Raw genomic sequence first — 7,706 nt, forward strand, 5'->3', positions numbered from 1 at the left:
CCTGTAGTGGTCAAAGGCAAAACCACATAAACCAGAGTCAAGCACAAGACATCTTGAAAGTGGATATAAACACTGAGCAACTAACTAGCGGGGCAGTTATTTATTCACTCAACAAAAATGGAAGAGTTTAATGGTTACCAGAGGAAACAGGGAGAAAGGAGGAAGGGATAAGAGAGAGAGGTAAATGGGGTACTGACCTGGGTGGCTGGGTAGAGGGTGAGTGGAACAGGTGAGAATAAGAAGTAAAAATGTAACCCCCAAATTAAAACGGTTTAAATAAATAAAAATGGGAGGGGGGATGGTGAGTGTTAACAGTGTGTCAACAGGCACGGAGCTAGTGGGGGAGAACCAGACAGGCCTCAGACATGGAGTTCTCATCCTTGGAAGGGAGTAGATGAGATATTAAGCATCTATAAACAACTGAATTATTCATGCAAAGTCATGATATGGAGTACAAAGTGCTGTAAGGGTAAATAAAGGGTTACAGGAAAACATAAAATCCAGAAGGAATAGACAGACATTATTCTCATTGAATTTAATTCAAAACAAGGAAAGCAGTCATGGTACTGGAAAGGATCCTCATCTTCTGTGTCAGTCATCAACAAATTACCTACTGAGCACCTATCTGTGCCAATCACTGTGGAAACTAACACATTGCCGTTACTCCTAATATTCTGGAAGGTAAATATATTTTTATTTTACAGGTAACCCAGGTGAGATTCCATGAAATATGTGACATTTTGCTTAACGCTGAGTCCACACTTAGGAACAGTAAATGCACATTATTATGATGAGCATTACACTGATGGGGAAGCAGGCCTGAGAAGTTCTGGAATTCACCCAGCCTCCCTCAGGAGCAGCCTGGGCCCACAGTTCCACAGCCATGTACTCCCAAGTCTCACACTCTTTGCAACAGTCAGCAGTACAGGTTTGCAGAAGAAGTAGATATATTGCAGCAATGCCATGAAATAACTAGGAATTGGGAAGGAGCCTCCAGGGAGACAGGATCAGGAATTTGTTAGACAAACTGTTTTCCTGACAGACTCCTCCTGAGTTACAAGGAAATCTGACCAGAGAACACTCAGGAATTCCTTGGCCTCCACTGCCACTACAATTCCCTTTGGCCAGATTAGCCCGCATGAACAGAAAACTCGTAGAGATTTTCATTTTCCAGCCTGGTCTTTCAAAGGAACAGAATGAGCCCCTAAGACAGGGCACTGTGAACATACTACAGCTCCCCCGGGTGAGCTCGGGGCCAAGCACCCAGTCTCATCTCAACCTCAGTGGTATCCTGTACCCTTGCACTTCAAAGTCACACTTGGGGATTCTAAAAGGAAAGCAGTCAGCAGATGTTCTGTCACTGCTTCCTGGATATTCATCCCAGTCAAAAACAGCTTCATTAGAAGTGATTGCTTGAACTTAATCCCAGTGGTTTCCCACTGCATTTGCCCCCTTTTGCTTTCTGGCCTCAGTGTATTCTTACATTCTCTCCCTCACTCACAACCCTACACCAATTTTCAAACCATTCATTCCTCCTTTCATTTAACAGAGATGCCTTTCTTTCAAACACCACTCTAACGAAAAATTAAATAGATCAAAGAACCGCTGCGGTGGAAGGAAAAATCACCTTTGTCCCACCTCTCACCCCACCCCCACCCCCTTCAGCAGTCCCTCTGCTGGGACTTCTGCAAGGACTCGGGATGGCAGGAAACCACTGGCCAAGGGCTGTGATCTAGCCTGAGGTCTTCAGCATCCCAGGCCCTCAGGAGCCTTCACCTGCCGGCTGCCAGTCACAGGTAATGCCACCATGCCCTTTCTCACGCCAATCTCCAGACCCTCGCAGGTGCATCAGGCCACTAGAGGACTGCCCTGTCACCCACGGCCTTTTCCTCGAATTCCTTGTGCTCTTGTCTGCCTGGTGATCAGGGACTTCACATTCAGACCCAGCCCAACCATCACCTCTCCAGGGAAGACTTCCAAGACCTTCTTTGTCCCTTACTTATATTCAAAGGATGCCACCAGAGCATCCTGACCCCACTTTGAAAACTTACTATTCTGAATGATGGCATTTTTTGCTTCCATGTCTGTCTCCCTTACTAGTCTGAACCTAAAAAACAGAACTTACTGATTTCTGCATCCCAGCTCCGAGCACAGTGTGTGGTAATAATCAGTTGTCAGTAAGCTTTACTGAGTGAACAACTGAATCAGAGAATCAATAGAGAGAAAGATGAACAGGTTTCTAGTTCTAATAGTTTGAATTCCTAAGTTTGTCCTTATATACACCAATATTTTGTCTTGATTCTAATCTTTGTAGGCTCACTCATTCAACATTTACTGGATGCTTACAAACACACTTTATGAATTCTAAGATAGTCATATTTCAAATTTAGCTTCTCTAAAAATCAGAGCGATCTTACAATCACTGGCATCTTATAATTTATTGGTAGCATTTTCTTTTTTTTCTTAGTGGTTTATAAAAGTGATGCATCTTGCATTCAGTGATGGATATTCAAAGAAACAAATACTGTACCAGACACTCTGCTAAAAGCTAAAGATACAGTGATGCACAAAATAGGTCAGTATTTTGGTTCAAAGCTTGCCCAGGTTTTTACCTGCAAATAGGAAGAAGAATGACCAGCACCACCTACCCTACTCCACGCCCTCCTCATCCCTAGCTCTCACTTTGCTTGGGATTCTGTTAGGTTCCCAAAGTCTCCACTGTGAAGCAGCCCCGGGGTGCTGCTCCCTAACACCAATTTTGGCATACTAACAACTCTTTACCCTTGACTAGAACTTTCTAAGATTATCCTAAATGCTTTGGGAAGAAACACTGATATAAAGAGGAAATGAAGAATCTATATACACTTTCTGGCTTACACAGATCTGGCGAGACACCACCCAGGCCTCTCTCCATTCCTGCCAGCCCCTGCTCCTCGCGCTAGGGTTCACTTCAGACTGTCTTCCTCTGCAGGGAGTTTATCACCTGTCTATTCACTACCCAGATATTCTGATTCATTTCCAGGAAAATCCAAAGCAAGAGATTTGCACTCATAGGCCTATCCCAATTCTAGTTCGGAGACCACCTTAGCTAAAGAAGAACAAGCCCATACAGAGCCCCACATCGTATAATAAGCAGAGCTTTACTAATAGAATGTTAACTCCCCTGCTGCCCAGTCACAGCTGCCTCCCCAGATCAGCCCAGTGCCTGGCACATAAGGGAACTTAACATGACTCTGTCTCACTGGAAACCCTTAAACCCATCATTAGGGAAATAATGAAAGGCACCATGTTTTCTGGGTATCAAATACTCAGCTAAGCAGATTGCTTACACTACCACTTTTAATCCTGACATGAATCCTTGAAGATAATTGCCATTATTATCCCAATGAGGAGGAAAATGAGTCCTGGACAGGTAGAGTAATTAATTGTTCCACTATGCATATAACAAGTAAAGGAGAATGATCCCATTCCCTCTGGCTCTCAAGACCCTCACCATGTCAGGATGCAATCCTGCCTGATACAGGTTCATTTATTAACTGTTTGACAAGGACCCTGCTAGATGTCCTAGCCTGCCTGGACCAAGAATGGTAACTCAGAAACCAGGCTGTCTATCTTCAGAGACTGAGCCTCTTCCAATGCCAGCCACTGCCTCTCTTCAGCAAACCACCCATTCCTAGAACACATCTCAAAGGCATCATTCAGGAACAGTCAAACCCACAGCGGCAGGGTGGCACAGGTGGAACCAGGTGACCTCCTGGTTCATTTATTTTTTAAGAAATGGATCCTAATTTAATATTCAGCTCATCATTTCCCCCATTACTATAGTTTTAAGTGTGCTCTTTGAGATTGTTTCCACATGTGGACCCTGAAAGCAGGGAAGTAGAGAAATCCAAATCCTTGGGCATCTTCCCTGAAATTCAACACTGTGATTTACAGAAATTCTGCAAGATTGTCTACAACTTAGATCCCTGGCTCTTCTCACTCTTGTCCTTTGTTCTTGGGTCATAGGTACTATCTGTTGTGTCCTGGACTCCAACCATATTCAACTAGTTCTCTTAGCCTCAAAAAACAAAGCAAATGGGGCCTCCCCGGTGGTGCAGTGGTTGAGTGCTGGGTTGCCAAGCTGCCCGCAGCCTCTGTAGTGCCGGTTTGATCCCCAGCAGCCAGGCGAGGGTCACACATGGCACTCAGACCTCTCCTGCCACGCCCACTGCTCCCCTCAGCAGTGTACTCCATCCATCTGCCTGCTCTGCTCTCCCCTCTGGCTCTGGTGCTTCTGACTGTACCCAGTGCTTGTATAAATAAATAAAATAAAATCTCTTTTAAAAAAAAAGATTTTTAAAAAATAAAAAAAAAACAAATGGAAAATATCTTTTTCTGATTTTTTTAAAGGATCAGGATTCTTCTGTGTGCCCAGCACCTTTACACATGTGTTATTCTCATCTCACTAACACCCAATCAAGTGGGTAAACCCATCTCCATTTTATACTTCAGTGAGATATGGGAACTTGCCCCAAGTCACATAAAGAATAAACAATAGAATAAGGATCTGAATCCCAGGTTTCACAGCCAGTTTAGGGTTCTTTCCACAACACCAACCTGAAACTGGAAACCAAATCCTTTGATCGGTTTCTTCAACAGGACCAACTATACATATAGCAATAACTAGCATTTATTCCGCACTGCTCTGCAAATCGCCCACATGGTGTTAAGTTTCCCTTTAATCCTCATAACAACCCTGTGAGGCAGGCAGAATGAGTCCATTCTCAAGTGAAGAAAACTGAGGGTTTCAGAGATAAAGCTGTTTAGGGTCACAGAGCACCTTAAACAGAGGAGTTGCGATTCCAGGCTAAGACTGGGCAGCTCCAAGCCTCATTTATGAATGGTGAGCGTGAGAGTTTGGGTTTCAACTCATTCTTTTTAGGCAAAGAGGGATACTCTGAAAGGAAAAGCAACAGTTGGGTGATCAGACAGGGACAAATAAGGACCTGGACTGTAGAGGCCAAGAGGAAAATTAGGGAGAGAAATTAGAGCTGTGCCACACCAAGTCTTAAGCCATGCCTCCCTACTCAGTCTACCAGAGGCTTCCAGGGCCAGAGAAATCCACCTGCCCAAGTCCCCAGCATGGACTGAGCTCCAGTATAAATATTATCAGGAATGAGCCACAGGAAACCACAGACTTCACAGCTGATTCTTCAGCAAATACGCAAGCTGCTGAAATAAAGCGTGAAAGGAAAAGAGGGATATGGACATGGGAGGCTATTTCTTTGCAAAGTTATTTCAGCAATTCAAGAAGGGAGCTGATGCTGTGCTGAAATACTGGGCTGAAAGCTAATCATTTGGGGGCTGTCCTGTTATTCCCCCCCCATCTTTACCCCTAAACAACCTGAGAGCTATAGTGTTATTTCCTAAGACTAACCCCCACACATCCCATCCAGAGAGGATGACTTACCTCCAGAGCTCTTTTTTAAAGAGTTACTCTTCCAGGATGGATTTGTGACAGTGTCCACAGAGACAATATCCCAGGGATCTAAAAAAGAACTCAGTATCTTCTTTCAACTTTGATCTTTGGACTTTGCTGAGCGCTCATGTTCAGGAGTCCTGCACTATTTATTTGTTTAGTTATATTGCAATCAAAAGGTTGGTAAGTTTGGGAAGAAAAACATAGCAATGAGTACATGTGCCCACATCAGTCTTAACAGAAATAATTAAAGGCCACTTTAAATGCATCTCACACGCTCTAAGGTGGTGAGAAAGTTCAGAATTGGAAGGAGAGAGCTAATGTGACAATAATAAATGGTTTTCTTTTGGCTTTATCAACAATACACAAGGAAGGAAAAATTTTAGCTGTCTGACAGGTACTTTTCCTCTTATAGTCAAAGACTGACTCCTATATATCAAATCTTGCAGTATTCCTTGCAAGTCCCAAGTCCTAAGCCATAGTTGTATAACTGAATACAATAGTTGAATACAATAGTCAGCAAAAGTTGTATAACTGAAATTATACAACTGCAGTACCTAACACAGTGCCTGGTCTAGGGCACATAAAAACAGCAATAAATATTAGAACTGTTACCATACACCAACTTTCACTTCCAACAGCAAATGATCTCTGCACACCTACAATCTTTTAATATGGACCATTTATACCTAGGTGTTCTCACCATAACTGACAGCTCAGTTCTAGTAAACAACTCAAGAATGAACTGCTTCCTCTGTACTAGAAGGCTGGGATTACGAAATCAAAAACTGTATGATCTGATTCTAGAAAGTTGACAATTTAATGGAAGAATCTGATGTTTGAAAATCAAATGGTGATGCCTCAAGTTATTTCTACTTTATGCCCTTCAAGAGAAATCTAACAAACCTGGTAAAACTACATGTGGGTGAAGTAGTTTTATGTTGACACCAGAGCACTAACCCTATTCTAGGAGCTCAGCATCCTATTCCAATTCCACCTTTCTCCATAGAATGCAGAGACATTAGCTGGTAAAGCGGTGTCAGTTTTCTGTTTTCATCACATTTCCTACTACCAGATCAAAAACTTGATATTTTTCAAGATGCTGAGCAACTTCATGGCATGGTGTAAGCCCATTTAAAGACAAACATGAAGTAACTGGAGGAGGGGGTGATATTAAATCAGACAGCGGAAAGGGTGCTTGCCCTTTTAAATTAGAAATTGGGTTCTAAAGGGAAGAAAAATCAGAATTGATCAAATCCCCATGTCTGCCTCACAATGTGGTAGCCACAAGGATCAAAACTGAGCCAGTCCTGGATGGTGACCAAAGCTACCACTCTCCAAGAGCCACAGAGGCGGATATGGCAAAGCAGCAGTCACAGAGAAAATACAAAATCCAGCCATGTTGAGGCCAAGTGCATAGTATAGGTCCTAAAGAAATCCTGGATGGAAACTCTGATTCATCAAGTGACATCCCCAAACTCCACCAACACAAAACATTGCCTGAGAGCAAATTAAACTCTGGATCCCCCTTGGCCTCAGCCATAAAACCCTGCTCACTCTCTCTTCTCTTCTGTTCAACCCTTGTGATTCAACAAAGCAACTCCTTACATGTTGTAACAGCTTCCAAGTCCTTTGCAATGTCCCACCAAACTATTCTTTTTGCAAAGAAATGACGGAGAACCCATATTTATAACATCCATCAAAATGTGCACTGTTTCCATTTATACCCGATTCCTGAGGGCATCAATATCCCATTGATGGGCTCAGAGCCTGTAGATGAAGGAAGCTGTATGCAAATTTAGGTTTGTCTGAGCCACGTCTGAACCAGGAACCCTGCTACCATCTCTGACATGACGTGGCTCTCCATACTAACCAAGCTGCCTTCAGCCTGGGCACACTAGCAATGCACTTTCAAGTCTACTTGCGCTTCTCAGACACTCAATCATTAGAAATACCTTCTCCAGGCTCCGATCCATGTATACTACATCATGTAACTATAAACTTTATGTAACATTATGTAGACATGTTACATATTAACTTCAAATGTTCTGCCCCAACTCCAGATAAGCACAGAGTGGTGTAGGGTAGTAATGGAGAGATGGAGGGAAGAAGAGGGTTACTAAGTTTGGGGGGAGGGGAAGGTTAAAAATCATAAAAGAGTCAAATATCTCTTAAAATAAGACTTTAAGACTGTCTTTCCCCTGGAGAGTTCTAGAAACAATATCAGCAACCCTCTCTTCTGTGT

The sequence above is a fragment of the Talpa europaea genome (assembly GCF_964194135.1).
Source record: "Talpa europaea genome assembly, chromosome: 9".
NCBI lineage: Eukaryota > Metazoa > Chordata > Mammalia > Eulipotyphla > Talpidae > Talpa > Talpa europaea.